The sequence below is a fragment of the Malania oleifera genome, chromosome 7 (genome assembly GCF_029873635.1).
Source record: "Malania oleifera isolate guangnan ecotype guangnan chromosome 7, ASM2987363v1, whole genome shotgun sequence".
Classification (NCBI taxonomy): domain Eukaryota; kingdom Viridiplantae; phylum Streptophyta; class Magnoliopsida; order Santalales; family Ximeniaceae; genus Malania; species Malania oleifera.
The window spans coordinates 17,468,070-17,485,455 of NC_080423.1; the positions used below are offsets into that span (position 1 = coordinate 17,468,070).

Sequence of the window (17,386 nt, forward strand, 5' to 3'; positions counted from 1 at the left end):
TTGAATATAATATATCAAAAGAATTCCCTTTTGAAGCTTTAACCTTTGTTCTGATCCTTGAGATTGAGTGGCGAGAGGCTACGATGTTCCCCTTAGAGATCAGGTGGTGTGAGACCACTAGTTATCCAACACTTCTTCACCATCTCTTACCTTTTTCACGCCATTTCATACACATACAGCAGTAGCACCTTCACTTATTTAAAGTCATTTCAAAAATTTCTTTGTTGTGATTTGGATTCGGGGTGAACAATAGTGAGTTATCCAGTGATTTCCCACGATAAGATTGTTCTTAATTCACCCTTAAATTGCTTGAGAACCTTTACTTAAAGTTCCCTAACCCTTGGTTGATAAATTACGTTGAATCCCAACATATTCCTTCAAACCAGGAAGAGATCTAGTGACTGACCACGATAGATTAGTTGACTGACCTTCTACTGCTCTCGATACTTTTGTCTAAATCTCAAACAGTCGACTGAGGTCATTAGATCAGTTGACTGACCCTGTACTGCCATTATAGAATTCATCTACAATTTGGCGATTGACTTTTAATACCAGTCGACTGAAGTCACCCAAAACTTTAAATTTTTAGCATTTATACACTTATTTGCTTGTCATTTGAGGGGATATTATTGTGATAACATAGACTTATATTCTTGCATGATTGAATAGCATCTTCAAAACATATTACTTGATTCCTTGTGAAAGAACCTTTGAGATTGGATTACGAATCAAATTATATACCTTTTCAAAATCCCTGGACATGTGAAATATATCATGATTTATTTTGTTTAAGTTTGATTGGTTTAATTCTTAATTTAAAGTGCTTCTTATGTATGTGTTGATTGAGGGTTAAAACCATAGGACTAGGTCACCCTACCCCATCCTACATCAACCAGCTCTACGGAAGAATATGATTTCAATAGGCACTTTAGGTTGTAATGGGTATAGCTACAAGTCTAAAAGTGGGATAATGAAGGTGTGTGAAGGCGACTTGATGTCGATGAAGGGATAAAAGTTAGTGGGAAATATCTATACACTGCAGGGTTCCAAAGTTGTAGGTAGAGCTACAACTATAGATTTTGAGTTAGGTAATACTACTTTGGGTAAAATAACCACACAAAATATGGAGGGTATTCTTAACTATATGTATTTAGATGTTTGTGGACTCGTGATGGTAACATCATAGGTTGGACATATGTATTTCGTGAGTTTATCACGAAAGTTCTTGGTGTATCTCATGCGACACCATTCAGAGATGTTTTACAGGCTTAACTTGTGGTTGAGGTGGAAAACCATACCAAGAGAGAGATCCTTAGGTTAAACATTGGTATTGAGTACGTTGGTTCTGTTCAATGAATTTTGTGATCATGTAAGGTTGTATGCAGGGCTTGCAAGGAACTTCTTGGTAAAGTTAGTGAGTATAGCGCGATTCTCGTTCAACCAATTGCCAAGGCTATCACTAGATTGGAGAGTTGTAAGAGAGGTTGGGACAAGTTATGTGGTAGATCACTCTAGTGTGAGAGTGTTTGAATGTCCTGCCATGCACGTTTCTAGTGAGGTGAGATCTAAGTTTGGTGTAATGTTTGGACGGTACATCTTTCTTGGATATAATAAAGGTGGGTTCAATTTGGGTGATCCAATGGAAAACAAGGTGGTGATCAGTGAAGACATGATTTTTGATAAGAAAGCCATGGTGCAGGGAACTTAGGTAAAGGAAGAAAAAAAATGCTAGAAAACTGCAGCAATAATGAACATGTGATGCGGGTGGAGTTACAAACTTAGGGCAGAGATGACATTGTTCATAATACAAGGAGTTTTAACTCGGGAAAGCAAAAGGATCACAAAGGATACATACGCACTATCAAACCACCACTCATGTATAAATTTGATGATCTGGTGTTTTATGCATTCATTACTACCAGCAAAGTTCCTACTATTTTTCAAGATGTGGTGCACAGTAAAGGGAAAAAATAGATGGGTGAGTGTTAAGGTGGAGGAAATAGAGTTATTGCGTAAGAATCATATGTGGGAGTTGGTGGAACTTCCATAAGGGAAGAGAGTGATAGGATGTAAGGGGATGATGTTCTTGTCATTTGTGGATAACATGTTATTTTCTAGGAAGGTTTTGAGTGAGGCTAATTAGTTGGGAACTCTGTTCACAAAAGGTTTTGACATGAATCGTTTGGCTGCGACCAAGAAGAGTCTTGGTTTGGAGATTCGCAAGGATAGAGTTGTAGGGATACTAGGGTTATCTTAGGGTGGCTTTGTGGACATAACTGCTGAAGATTGTGGTTGTATCAGGGTAGTTTTGTGGAGAATCATTGTAAATTGTCTACCGCTCGGCACCCAAGGATGAATGGTGATGTTCAAGATATGTCAAAGGTCCCCTATGTCGGTGCAATGGGGTGTTTTAGTAAGCAACAAAGTGATTCGTCAGTTGTGAGATTTGTGAATGCATACTATGTAGGGGGCTTTGATGATAGAAGGTTTATAACAAGGTATGTGTTACTGTTGTAGGAAGACTTGTTTGTTGGAAGTCTAGGGTAAAGTCTCACATTGCCCTATCTACAACTAAGTCAAGGCTCATGGCAGAAGCCAAAGTTGCCATTGACAAGTTCAAGCATTGCTTGGACTTGGTTTTTATCTCCACTTGCTAGATGAGAGGCGGTCCTAACCTATATAGATTTTTATCCTAGGTGGAGCGGCGGATTTATGTTTTCAATTTTTTTGCAAGGGGTGTATATTCACCAAAGTGGAGCTTGTTGTGATATGTTGCTCATATATTGAGTGGAATGCATGAACAATGAGAAAATTTGGAAGAAAACAACGGCTTATGCTTGCAAAAGGAAACTGTCAATGGTTTGGCCTAGATTTAGTGAAACATTTGATGGTTATGAGTCGGCTTCTGTGACTATTTGCCCTCAGTATTAAATGGTCGATGGTATGTCTGAAACCATCGACGGTTGGGCACGAGTTTCCAGCACTGGTTTTCGAATTTTTAATTTTGGGATGTTAGATAGGTTGGGTTTTGGGGTGAAACTTCCGAGAGGGTTATATATATATTGTATATGTTGTAACTCTGTAATGTTCAAGTCATTGGACAAGAAGATAGTGAAAAACATTGTTGTTTGCTCCTGTGGATGTAGGCATTGCCGAACCACTTAATTCTTCATGTCATTGTTTTAATACTTTCATTATAATTTATGTGATTGTTGTTCTATATATTTCACCATTGAGTCACTACAAAAAATAAGGTTATTAGTGACGGTTCAAAACCATCACTAATAATCACAAAATCGTCACTAATAGTATTAGTGACAGTTTTATGAGTATTAGTGATGGTTTTGAACTAGTCGCTATATCTGCCGTTACTAATACTTATTAGTGACGAATTTTTGAAACCGTCACTAATAATAGAGTATTAGTGACGGTTTACAACCGTCACTAAAAAACCTAAGTCCGTCACTATAAATTCTATACCGGCTCCATCAAAAATCATCACTAAAGTTATAGTATTAGTCACAGTTTTAAATTCGTCACTAATGCTCTATTATTAGTGGTTTTATTATTAGTGATGGTTTGAAAATCGTCACTAATGTTATATTATTAGTGACGGTTTGAAAATCGTCACTATTGCTTACAAGGAACTATTAGTGACGGTTTTCAAACCGTCACTAATACTATAAAACTGTCACTAATACTATATTATTAGTGACGGTTTGAAAACCTTCACTAAAACTCTTTTTTTTTTAAAAAGACAATTATTAGTGACGGTTTTAAAATCTTCACTAATACTTAAATTGGACAATTAGTAGTGACAGTTTTAAAATTGTCACTAATAATTTTAAATTATTTTTTTTCCAATTATTAATTTCTGTAAAAATCTATAATCACATTTTCGTATATGTAACATTAAACCATAATTTCTAAAAAATTCATAAATTATTCAAAATTCAAATTCAAATTTAAATAAAAATACAAATATATTATACAAATTCAAATTTAAATACAAATACATTATACAAATTCAAAATTCAAATTCAAATTTAAATAAAAATAAAAATATATTATACAAATTCAAATTCAAATATAAAAATATTATATAAATTTAAATTTAAATTGGACAATTAGTAGTGATGGTGATGCGAGCTTCGACAGTGAGAGACCATGGCAGCATGGGCAGCTATGGCTTGCTGCAACGTCATCCTTGAGGGCGAAGTTCTCGAACAATAAGGCTCAATCTGTAATCAAGACCCCAACTTTAGAATCATTGACATTGATGGTGATGGAGTAAACGACGAGGTCATGGAGGGTGATAAAGGACAATGAGGCCTCGGATGACAGAGAAGGACGACGAGGCTGTGGATGGTGGTGGTTGCATCAACGATTGTTTATCTAGTTTACCTGGAGCTTCTTTTCAAAATTGATTTGAAGTGCGATAAGTGTACCCATGTAGACAAAATGAATTTTAGCCTTTCATCTGATAGGTTGTCGCTTATAGTTAATGTATGATTTAAATATTAGTTTTATTTCGCTTGAATCTTGATGCCCTTCTTGCGGTCATTAATATTGCATCCACAAGAAGGACATCAAGATTCAAGAGAAATAAAATTAATATTTAAATCATACCTTAACTATAAGCGACAACCTATCAGATGAAAGGCTAAAATTCATTTTGTCTACATGGGCAGGTTTATCGCATTTCAAATCAATTTTGAAAAGAAACTCCGGGTAAACTAGATAAACAATCATTGATGCAGCCACCACCATCCACCCCACTATAAGAGTACCTAAACCTCCCGATTCTTACCTCCATGTCCATCATAAACTCCAAAGAATAAAGTGGAAGCATCCAAAATAGGATGTGCAGCATGCTAGCAAATCAAACATTCATAGTCAATAACAAAACATTTATACTATTAGTTAAGACCTTTAACATGAAAGTTCGAAGTCTCAAGTCATAATCAGGATATCCCTTTTAGGATAACAAGAAAAAAAAATTAATATAATAAATGCAGGAACTATGTTGTAGGTAGCCTATTTATGCATTAGTTTCCATATTTGTAAACCCTAGCATGGATTAGTTCATCTATGTACAAGGAATCAACCCTTTAGTTAGACAATTCCTCACACTTATTCATAAGTAGGGCTGATTTTTTGGGCAACTATTTTAGAAATCGATTTAAAAAAGCTTTACCTAAACCTCGTTCATCTCAAAAAAATAAAATAAAAATAATAAATAATATTATTTTAGGGTGCCCGAAGTTTGACCTCTATAAAGGAAATGTCCCTAAGCTTAGTTACGAGCTACAAAATTTAACAACCAACTCCTTTTCTAACCATTATTTTTCTTTATCTTAAATGTCATTAATAAATATGCTTATTAAAGTATTATAACACTTAAAGCTATATATTCACCTGATAGTCATTTACTTTTTGTCTCATTAAATCACGATAATAGTTGAAATTGTCAGACTCCTTAAGTTACTTTACGGATTATTCATTGTTCGTGATAACTTCATTAAAAAAAGATTGTCATAATCCAATAACAATTATTTATATTACAAATGATATCGATACTCTCAGAATAAATATATTAACAATTATCTGGAGTATTTATTAAAACTTGAAAATGTAAAGACCTATGGACTAGTGACATCATAAGCTCTGACTTTTAACATTACTTATTCAAACCAGTTTTACAAGCTAGACACACTAGAGAAACAATCGCCCTAAGTGCATTATACTTTGAAACCGAATTGACATTTTTAAGGATGTTTCTTCAATTATAAGGACTCTCTTTTTGACTCGTACCTCTCAAGGTCAAATTTTTCAAGACATTTATACCAAATTAGGTGTTCTAGTCAAATTATTTGAGAGCCTTATTTTCAAATTATCTCAATTTGTGCTTATTGATCAACTTGTGGGCCCAGATGTCGACCATCACTAGAAGAAAATTTTTAAAAAATAAAAATAGATTTGAGTCCTGAAACCAATAAACCAACCAAAATGGAAATTAAAATCTAGAAAAGCTGAGACTTTTAGAAGGACAAGATCCATACCTGGAAGAAATCATGTGCGTGGAGATATGGAATTAAGTGTTGCACCATTCTCTCTCTCTCTCTCTCTCTCTCTCTCTCTCTCTCTCTCTCTCTCTCTCTCTCTCTCTCTCTCTCTCTCTCTCTCTCTCTCTCTCTCTCACGGTATAAACTCTCGTGACTGATGACTGAAGAAGGTGGATTTTCAAATCTTCCATGTTGTTGAAATCAAAAGAATCCAAACATCTAACGATATGCAGACACATAGTTTGAGAAAAAGCTTCTTTGCGATTTCAATCTCTTTGCAAAACATCTATCATTAATGCCATCAATGCCCACAAATCAGTAAACAAAATTTCTACCAAATAGGTCTAGGTGAGTTTTTTAGAAGATTACCCAACACTACAAGTATTCTCCAATGAACGAAAAGTCCCAGAAGATAGGCAAGCATTATTCCAATTGTTACAGAAAGCTAGAATGACAAAAGTTAAAAAATTAGCTGATTTAGGCACGAATCAAAATCTTATAATCTGATAATAGTATATGAATAGGTAAAATTGTGCCACTAAATAAAACATCCCACTTGATTAACAGAACCAAGGCGGCCTCTCATGTTTTGAGGTGCTATCTCAGCTATATATACAGGAACCTATTAGATAATAAATAGAAATGTCCTATCAATGTTTCATTCACACAACATTTCAAACTTGCACCACCGTAGTTGAGTTCAACATTTACTGTGTACAATATTATTCCCACACCAAAACCCTCCAACAGTCTTCCCATGTAAAGAAATGAGTAATCCTACACAAAACGGGGAATTGTATGCAAAACAAAACGCAAATGATGGTTATATATGCATTGAGTTATAATTTTAAAAAATAATAATAATAAAAATAAAATAGAGAGAGAATCATAATACTCACTTTGGCAAATGATATTGCAAGCCAACCAATAATATTAGGGATGGCAACTATCATCAAGGACTGCAGGGAAACAAAACCAGCAGAACTCAATTAAAAAAAGAACATAAGGAACTATATTACTTTTCAGTTAGCACCTTATAGCAGCTCTAGAGCTAAACTATATGCAGCTTTTGCTTTCAAATGCAAGAAAAGCAATCCCAAAAAAGTGTTAATCACACAATGCTTAATCTTGGAAGGAAAGGAATCCATGATCAACTCTTACCCCTTTTCTCCCAATGTACTTAGCAATCTGACCGCTCGCTATTGCCCTAACCATGGCGCCCACATTTGAGAGTGAACCAAACAATGAGAACTGAACAAAGAAGCCGAGTTAGGGGAAAAAAAATCCTACGAACTCAAATTAAGCTAATGGAACAAAGATTCAAACATACCTCCGATACAGTCAAGTTCAGGAAGCTAGTAATGGCCGATTGGGTAGGTGAAGAATAACCAGATTGCGAGACACAAAAATTAATGGAAGAAGGATGTATTCAGATTATTTGAGAGCTAAATAAATATCGATCTCGGTTTGATTCCCCAGAAAATTAAAACCCAAGCCATCGCAGCCCGGTATGATTTCTTCACGTTTCCATGGATTAAAAAAAGAAAAGGAATAATGGATTGGATTTTGATTTTCATTTCCCCTCTAATTGTTCAGGTACGAAAAGAAACGAAACACAGAAATAGAAGATGGTGTGCGTACGGTGAAGCCAAACTGGATAGGAACCAAGGCGACGATGAGGATGCAGGCGAGGACAGAGACGGAGTTATCGCGAATGGCCTGAGAAGATCCCAACATGCTGGATTGCCTCGACCCCATATGGTACTAGCTCCCCGTGTGGAGGAACGGCTTCTTGAGATCTTCATTCTCCTCCCTGAAACTCATCGTGCCAACTCTCTCTATGTCAAAGAAACGCAACGGGAGATCGAAGATAGGCTTCCCTGTTGGGGAAAGAAGAGACCGCGGGATGGACAAGGAGGCGGGAGGAGAAAGAAGAAATTTGGGGAAAGTGTGGGAATTTAAGATTTCGAGCATCAGTGACGGTTTCAAAACCGTCACTAATACCCTTAACTATTTCTTTTTTAATATTTTTTAAATAAAAACACTAGTAATGACGGTTTCAAAACTGTCACTAATACTCTTAACTATTTCTTTTTTAAAAACACTAGTAGTGACGGTTTCAAAACCGTCACTAATACCCCCTTATTAGTGACGGTTCTCCTGAACTGTCACTATTACCCTTAACTATTTCTTTTTAAAATTTTTTTAAATAAAACACTAGTAGTGACGATTTCAAAACCGTTACTAATACCCTTAACTATTTCTTTTTTAAAATTTTTTAAATAAAAACACTAGTAGTGACAGTTTCAAAACCGTCACTAATACCCTTAATTATTTTTTTAAAAAATTTTTAAATAAAAACACTAGTAGTAACGGTTTCAAAACCATCACTAATACCCCTTTATTAGTGACGGACCCTTAACTATTTTTTTTAAAATTTTTTTAAATAAATACACTAGTAGTGACGGTTTCAAAACCGTCACTAATACTCCCTTATTAGTGACAGTTCTCCCAAACCATCACTAATAACCTTAACTATTTCTTTTTTAAAATTTTTTAAATAAAAACACTAGTAGTGACGGTTTCAAAACCGTCACTAATACCCTAGAATCGTCACTAATATTTTCTCAGAAAAATTTTCGCGCGAAAATTGTTTACCGCGCTGTTTTTAGTGACGAAAGTATTAGTGACGGTTTTAAAACCATTACTAATAGTGTCATATTAGTGACGGCTGATAAAACTGTCACTAATGCTTAGACTATTAGTGACGAAATTGAATTCGTCACTAATACTTTTGTCACTAAAAACTAGTTTTTTTGTAATGAGTGCTGCATTATAAGATTGTTTTATTCTATTGTGCAATTCGTTTTTTCACAATAGACACATTATGTCAATGAGTAACCTGCAATATCCTTAATGATTCCTCTGAAATAGAGAACTATTGAAGGGAGACCAACACACCTATGAAAAGGACATTTTGAGAAGAAATAAAACATTTCATAACATCTAATGTTACACTGTTACTATACATTTAAATAACTTTTCATTTTCCTGACTTTGATCCTATGAGTATAAGCTTTCGGGTCCTTTAAATTTTTCTTGCTTATTTTCACATAGCCAAGGTTGTGTTTAATCTAACTAATCCCCATTCGAATTTTAGCAACATCAATAGGCTTTTCATCTTCTATAATCCTTTGCCTTGTACGTACAAAGTTGCAAGTACTTGCCTCCATTGGAAGCTCCAATATAAAATTATGTAAAGGTACTCGTGAGTCATTACTAGCTTACTCGTAATATTAGAATTTGTGATATATATATATATATATATATATATGGTTTGATTGAACGTTCATTATTGACTATATACTTGAATCATGTTCTGTATATTTCACCATTAAGTGCTGCGTTGTAAGATTGTTTTATTCTGTTGTGCAATTCGTTTTTTCACAACAGATACATTATGTCAATGAGTGACTTGCAATATCCTTAATGACTCCTCCGAAATAGAGAATTATTGAAGGGAGACCAACACACCTATGAAAAGTACACTTTGAGAAGAAATACAACATTTCATAACATCTAATGTTACACTATTACTATACATTTAACTAACTTTTCATTTTCTTGACTTTGATCTTATGAGTATACACTTTGGGTCCTTTAAATTTTTCTTGCTTCTTTTCACGTAGCCAAGGTTGTGTTTAATCTAAGTAATCCCTGTATGAATTTTAGCAACATCAATAGGCTTTTCATCTTCTATAATCCTTTGCCTTGTACGTAAAAAGTTGCAAGTACTTGTTGTAACAACCCGGGTAATTTTTAAATAATTTAAGATAATAAAGAAGATAGAAAGGGAAGGAAGAACAAATTCAAAAAGGTGGTAGCAATCGTTCGTTGATGAACGGATTGCTCTCGTCGACGAATATTCTTCTGAGCTCGTCGACGAGGGTATGTGTCTCGTTGACGAGGAAATACCGAGAGGGGTTTTTCATGAACTAAAATTCGTCGACAAATTCACTATTTCGTCACCGAATTTTGTACAAGACTCGTCGACGAATCGACATGTCTCTCGATGAATCCCTGCGTATAAATAGTGAATTTATTTCATTTTTGCGGGAATTCTCTGCATATTTTCTCTCTCTCTCTCTCTCTCTCTCTCTCTCTCTCTAAAATTCGGCACTACCACCTTATCTCTTCAATTTCAGGCCGATTTTTCACCGGTTCAACAATCTGAGGCCATCACAACACTCCTGGAAGAGTTCTCTACAAATTTGCTAGAGTGGAATGTCGGTGGGACGAGTTAGGAATTCATCCCAGATTTAAGATAAGACTTTTTATGTAAAATTTGGCTTTACCCTAGTTGTAGGAAATATTATATGCGAAGAAATACTGAAGTTTAGTTATGGGAGATGTGGTTTTCAGGGCGTTGAAGGAGAACCCTGCGGGTGCAAGACTGGTTATTTTAGGAGGCTTTTCAGGAATTAGGTAATGGGAAATATTCTATAATAGCTTTTTCATAATTATAAATGACTAGTTTCGAGTATGAATTCTTATATACATACAGGTATAATTTTATGAACTTTGTTGGCATGGAAAATAATGTTTTCGGTAAATTATATTGGGAAATTCGTGTGGTTGAAACCATTTTTTCTAATTAAATGATTGTGATTAATGTGGAATGAGGAATTATCGAGACTGTGAATATTCTTTGGCTGTGAAATCTGCCTGGTTGAATGTACTGATTGATTGTGGATACTGATGTTGTGCATTCTGTGGTAGAATTGTGGATGTGTGGCATGATTGGTTTATGGTTGACTTGTGTTGGGATTCATGTAAGTTGCGATATAGAGTTGGTAGTGGTATGAGGAGGTCGTTATATCGTACCTGGTATAACCGTCATATAACGTTGGCAGTGGTATGAGGAGGTCGTTATATGGACGTTTATATTGGGAGGTAAACATTGGCAGTGGTATGAGGAGATTGTTTACCTATTTACTATGAACAGAGTAGTTGTTTTGTATCATGTATGGTTTGATTAGTCCTGTGTGGACATTGATGCTGTGTGATTTGATTAGTCTTGTGTGGACCAGTCCTGTGTGGACATTGATGCTATGTGATTTGATCCTGTGTGGATTGATTATGATATGGGTGCATGCATGAAATTCTGTGAAGCGATTGTGTTGGTTGTGTACGACTATTAATTAATTAAGTATTTTGGGTAAAGTGGATTACTCCACCCGAGAGCTTGCTGAGGAAGATGAGTACTAAGGTAATTATTTATGGATACCAGGGTATAGGGAAGCCACTTGTACGGGCGGGTGATCTTTCCCATTCTCGGTATCTTTACCTGGATACATAACCCGAGAGCTTACTGAGAAATGTGAGTGCCCTGGTGTTAACATTAGAGTAGAGGGAATCTACTTGTATGGGCGGGTAGATTTCCCTATTCTCGACAACTAAGCTTAAAATACTAATGGTTATGGGTATGTGTTTGGAAGATAAAGACGTTGATCTTGTGTGATTATGGGCATGTTATCTGGACTTCTTGTGATCTGTGTGTACACTTTTGATGAATATTTTAATTATATTATAAACACTTCAACCACACACTATTATAAACTATTTCTTCCTTATTAAGAGGTGTCTCACCCCGTCATATGTTAAATCTTTACAGGTTATCCAAGTGATCGAGCTTAGATAGCTCCAGGGCGGGGTAGTTTTGTGAGTTAAATATAGCAGATCGGATATGTATTTTGTTTATGTTTAATATGTATTAATTCTGGATTTTTAATATGAAGGATTTAAGTTGTAATTATTATGGATCAATGTATGTAAATATAGCACTTTGGTATTTCCTGTTGAAGATATTTATTATTTCCGCTGTGTAATGGTATCAGAGATGCGTGTTGGTCTCTTAACGTACCTGGCCCTGCGTGGCGGGTCTGGAACGTTACACTTGCCTCCATTGGAAGCTCCAATATAAAATTATTTAAAGCTACTCGTGAGTCATTACTAGCTTACTCGTAATATTAGAATTTGTGATATATATATATATATATATGGTTTGATTGCACGTTCATTATTGACCATATACTTGAATCATGGTGCTATGGAGGATGGAGCTTATGGTCTCTTGTATTTAATTTTTTGAATATTATTAGTTGGTACAAAAAAAAGAATATATTTCAAAATGTCAAAAAATCAACCACATAATTTATTAGCCGGATTACGGTTATCTTTACACCCACATGCAAGTACATATTTAATTGAATATTTGTCATTATTACACTCTATTATACTATAAAGTACTAAAATTTAAAAAATCCCCATTGTAAGTGGCTAAATAGAAATCATGGTTAGTTAAATAGAAAATTTCCTCTAGAATAGCAAAATGCAATAATTGTGAATATTCTGTTAAAATATCATTAAATATCCACATGAATTTGACCCTTAGTTTTCCCTAGAAAATTAATTCTCTATGAATATCATATCGATTTCATATACTTTCTAAAAAAAAATTAATAATAATAATAATAATAATAATAATAATAATAATCATATTTGTTAGTTGCCAGAAAAATATTAAATTAATTTTTTAAATTTGAATTGCTTTCTATTTTTAGCAACTTTTCTTTTTCACCATTGCCCTAAAAAATGATGCCACTCCTCCGAGTTAAGAATCAATCAACGTAGTAAACCTAGTTAATTTTGTTTATAATTTTTATTAATCATAGGTTATTTTTTGCACAAAAAAAAAGATCAAAACTAAAGTTTTTTATTGGCATTGTCCATATTCATTGTACAATATATATATAATCTATCTATCTTAGGTCTTAAGAGTTGGCATTTTTCATTTATGCAGTCTGTTCATCGCACGTACTACAGAGGCCGGCCGGCCGGCAACCCTTTTGATATTGTGCATACGTACACATTGAAACCTGTTGAAAGATGAACAGAAGATAAATTAAAGCAATTATATGCTGCTATGACCTTTTGAGGGTTTAGTGTCTCAAAATACATTTAGCCCTTCGTATCTATTTTATTTATGGGGCAGTGTACCCTACTCATCCAAGCCTTATACATCAAAACAACCATAGATTCATGCATGAACTGCATGCGCCTATCCTCCATTTTTCTTTTCTTGTTTTTAAGATTTGTGTCTAGAAGGAGTCCATAGGAATAGGTCTATTATAATTATGTACCCAATCACCTCAAAAACACCAATAAGAAGTCCCGAAGATGCACTCATATCATGAATATTAACAGATAGGGCTGCACATGCACACTTAGAGGTTATAATGGGATGACTGTTGGGGTTTGTCCCACATTAGTTGTGGAAAGGACTTAGTAGTCAGTTATTAAGTGTGAGGGAAAGTTTCACACCATGAGTTAGCTTTTGGGGTTGAGAAGACCCGAGACCACCCAACATTGGTATCAGAACCCATGGTTTCTTCCTGGGATGACGGGCATGTGGTGCTGACAATTTGGTGAGCCCAATTCGTGAGGAGTTTGGAGGCCGATATGTGAGCGAGAGATTGTTGAGATTTATCCCATATCGGTTGTAGAAGGGGTTTGGTGGTCAGTTATTAAGTGTGAGAGAAAATCTCACCCTATGAGTTAGTTTTTTGGGTTGACAAGGCCCGAGACTATCCAACAATGACTACATTGAAAGCACATGTAAAAAGCATGAACAATGTACAAAAGCTAATAGAAAAAGTGCTAATGGATTTTCTTCGAATTTTAGAATATTTTTTGAATTTCAATAAATTTTTTGTTTTGGTTTTTTTTTTGGAATTTTTTGAAAATTTGACAATTTTATGGTATTTTGAGGATAATTCTTTCTTGCATTTTCTAGAAAATCTTGGAATTTTTTGCATTTTTTTTTAAGATTTCCCGACTTTCCAATGATTTTGTTGGTTTTCTTTTAATAATTATATCAATTTGATGTAATAGAAATAATAAAAAGGTAAACGTACAAGCATTAATAATAAGATATCAAACATAGGAATTTTTTTTAAGATTTTGATAAATAAATAGTATATAAAACCAGATAAACATAAAAAATAACAATGTAACAAAATTTGGATCAAGTTGAAATTTTGAGCCAACTATGGATTCAGATGTGTTGTAATAATGGATCAGATATAGGATGCACAGAGGAATAAAAATGCAACAAGCAAATCAAACTCAACCAGAAAACATAAAATAACAAGCACAACAACAAGATGTACGTGGTTCGGCAAAGCTTATATCCATAGAAGCAGTCGGCACAAAAATTTCACTAAGAAATTTGAGAATACACAATACACTTCACAAAGATCCCTCTCATATCTCACAATACCCTCAAATAGGGATAAAAGCCTTTTCTTCGGAGGTTTCACTCCAATTACCCAACCACCCCAACATTCAAGTTCAAAATTTGAATTTCTTTTCGCAACCCAGGTGCACTCGTTGACGAGAACAGGGGATTTGTCGACGAGTCCAAGAAGCTCACTCGTCGACTAGTCTATCCTCCCATCAATGAGTCTTCTGCTTTGAGATTTTCTGACTCTTGGTATCTACTCGTTGACGAGCACAGGGTACTTGTCAACGAGTCCCTGTTGCTTTGCTTCTTCATGTTTTTCTTCCTTCTTTGTTTACGAAATCAAAAGTATAAGAGCCACACCATAAACAACAATCTCCACCTTGGCGATTATACGCCCTTTAGGAGAACTCGAAAAACATATCTGACTCCTCTACCTTTAACTCAAAATGTTTAGTTGGGACCACCTCCCTTCTAACATTTGGAGACATGCACCAAGTCCAAGCAACACTGCTTGAACTTGCTGATGGTAGCTTCAACTTCTACCATCAACCCTGATATAGTTGTAGATGTAACACTTGGAGACTTCGCCCTGGGCTTCCAATAAGACCTTCCTATTATTGTAAACACAAAAGCTATTGCTAGTCTTATATCACCAAAGTCCTCTGCATAGTCTTCAACAATACTAACAACTGACGGTCCACCCTATTGCTTGCTGAAACACTCCATTACACAATCATGGAGGACTTTTGACATATCCCGGACATCACAACCTGTCCTTGGGTACCAAACGGTAGACATTTCACAACGATTCTCCACAGAACTCCCTTGAGATGGCAAACGAAGTCTTCCTATGGTTCCATCAACAAAGCTATCCTGAGATAACACCAATCTCCCTTTAGTTATGTCCATTTGAATCAATAAACCAAGACCCATCTTGGTCGTACCCAACACATTCATGTCAAAAATTTTCAATAGAGTTCCGAACTAATTAGCCTTAGTCAAAGCATTTCCAGCTAATAACATATTACTCACATACAACAGATATATCACTCCACAGCATCCTATCGCTCTTTTCCAAACTAGATGTAGTGACCTGCTAATAATTTTTTTTTTTTAAATTACATATATACTATACTGTAATTTATATTACTCTGATATCTTCTAGTTTAAATCTAACCTTCAACCTAAGCAACGAGAAGTTAAGTTCATATAATCATAATCCCAAATACACAATACTAGAGTGCTAAAATGCTCTCAAAATATACATATACAACTGAACTAGGACTATACAAAAGTACTCCCTTCCCCAAAAAGACTCACCCTATTGATAGGCATGCACTGTAACCCCTTTTATCCGTGAGCCTGATCTGCTCGCATAGTTGGATCACCTAAAAAATGTCAATTTATTGGGATGAGACAATGCTCAGTAAGATGAAATATGCTATTACTAGTGTGTGGGAATTGAGCTACATGCTAGTAAAATCTAACTTAGAAAATACCATAAATAACAAAGTTAAGTCAAACCTGTAAACTTGTTGCAATATAAATCATACCTACGTTGCTTAACATGAACTGATTTTCCTAAATATTTAGTCATAATACTGCTAATATCTATAGGTATGGCTATTTTCTGAAAATATGATCAAACACATAAATAATAGCTGAAAAGATTCCCTGGATGGATAATTGAAAGTCATGATTTAACCACTTATGACAGGGTTGTGCGGCCCGAAAGCGGGACCTAACCTGGCTGGCCGACTAGGGTAAGTCAACTAAACTCTGATAATCAGAGCAGCCTCCTCAACTCATATCTAATGGGGAGCTTGTCCACAACATAGGCACGATCGACTTCTGAATACCACATACTATCTGAGTAGTCGTTGCACTCTGAACTGAATATAGCGACAGTACCATGCTCTGCTGGCTGAATATGGTCCATCAGGGTCTGATAATATATATAAGTAACTGATATTTCTAAAATACTACTTTTACCATGATTTTGTAACAATTGAAATAACCATAACATTATATAAACTGATCTAAATAAACTGTAATAACTTAATATATGAGATATTTGCATAACTGAATAACTCAAATATCTGATTAACTATAGTAACTGAATGTTATGGTTCTGAGGTGCGTATATCATAGTATTATGAAAATACTGTAAAATACAAGTTTCTGTACGTATATTGTAAATCATGGTATTCTGAAAATTATATAAACCCTATGCTGATCTAGTATTAAACTTATGCCACATAACTAAATATCAATATTATCAGGCTCTAAAAACTGTATATATGGTATGAATAATAATTTGCTTAAAACATATGATTTGTACTGAATCATAACAGAATTGCCTAGCATAACATATTTCCCTTACCTGACTCCTGCTAAAATCCCCTACTGATACGGGTCCTAGTCCCGTAGGATTCCCCACTCAACACCCTGAAAATAATATATCTCAGAATAAAATATTATTATTTCTGCGTCTACTACATTTCCTACAACTGCTAGAAAGCCTAATTTTGAATAAAATACCTTACCCTAAATCTAGGATGAAATTCAACTCAGTCCCATCAACGATTTGCTCCAGCAGACTTGGAGAGAACTTCCCCAAGAGTGTTGTGGTGGCTCCAGATTGTCGATCCGGCGACTAACGGGGCCAAAATCGAAGAGAGAGGAGGGAGACATCGTAGAGGAGAGAGAGAGAGAGAGGGAATTCTTGCTGAAATTTTTGTGTAAAAATTAGAGATTTGTACTATTTATAATCTGGCTTTCATCGACAAGCCATGTCACCTCTTCGATGAGGCCAGGAAGGCAACTCGTCGACGAACTTCCCCCCTAGTCGACGAAATTCAGAGTTGCCTAGGTATCCTCATGGTATTTACTCGTCGACAAAGCACACCCTTATTGATGAGCCCAAAGTGTAACGTCGTCAGCGAAGTTTGCTACCTCCTTCTGTTACTGTTCCCATTTCCCTTTCTCTTTATTATATAAATACCATTAATCTTCA

At 35.1% G+C, this 17,386-nt stretch overlaps 1 pseudogene; it reads right to left on the minus strand.

Moving 5' to 3' along the window:
- Positions 1 to 5,089: 5,089 nt before the first annotated feature.
- LOC131160498 (sugar transporter ERD6-like 6) lies at positions 5,090 to 7,889 on the minus strand (annotated as a pseudogene).
- Positions 7,890 to 17,386: the final 9,497 nt, after the last annotated feature.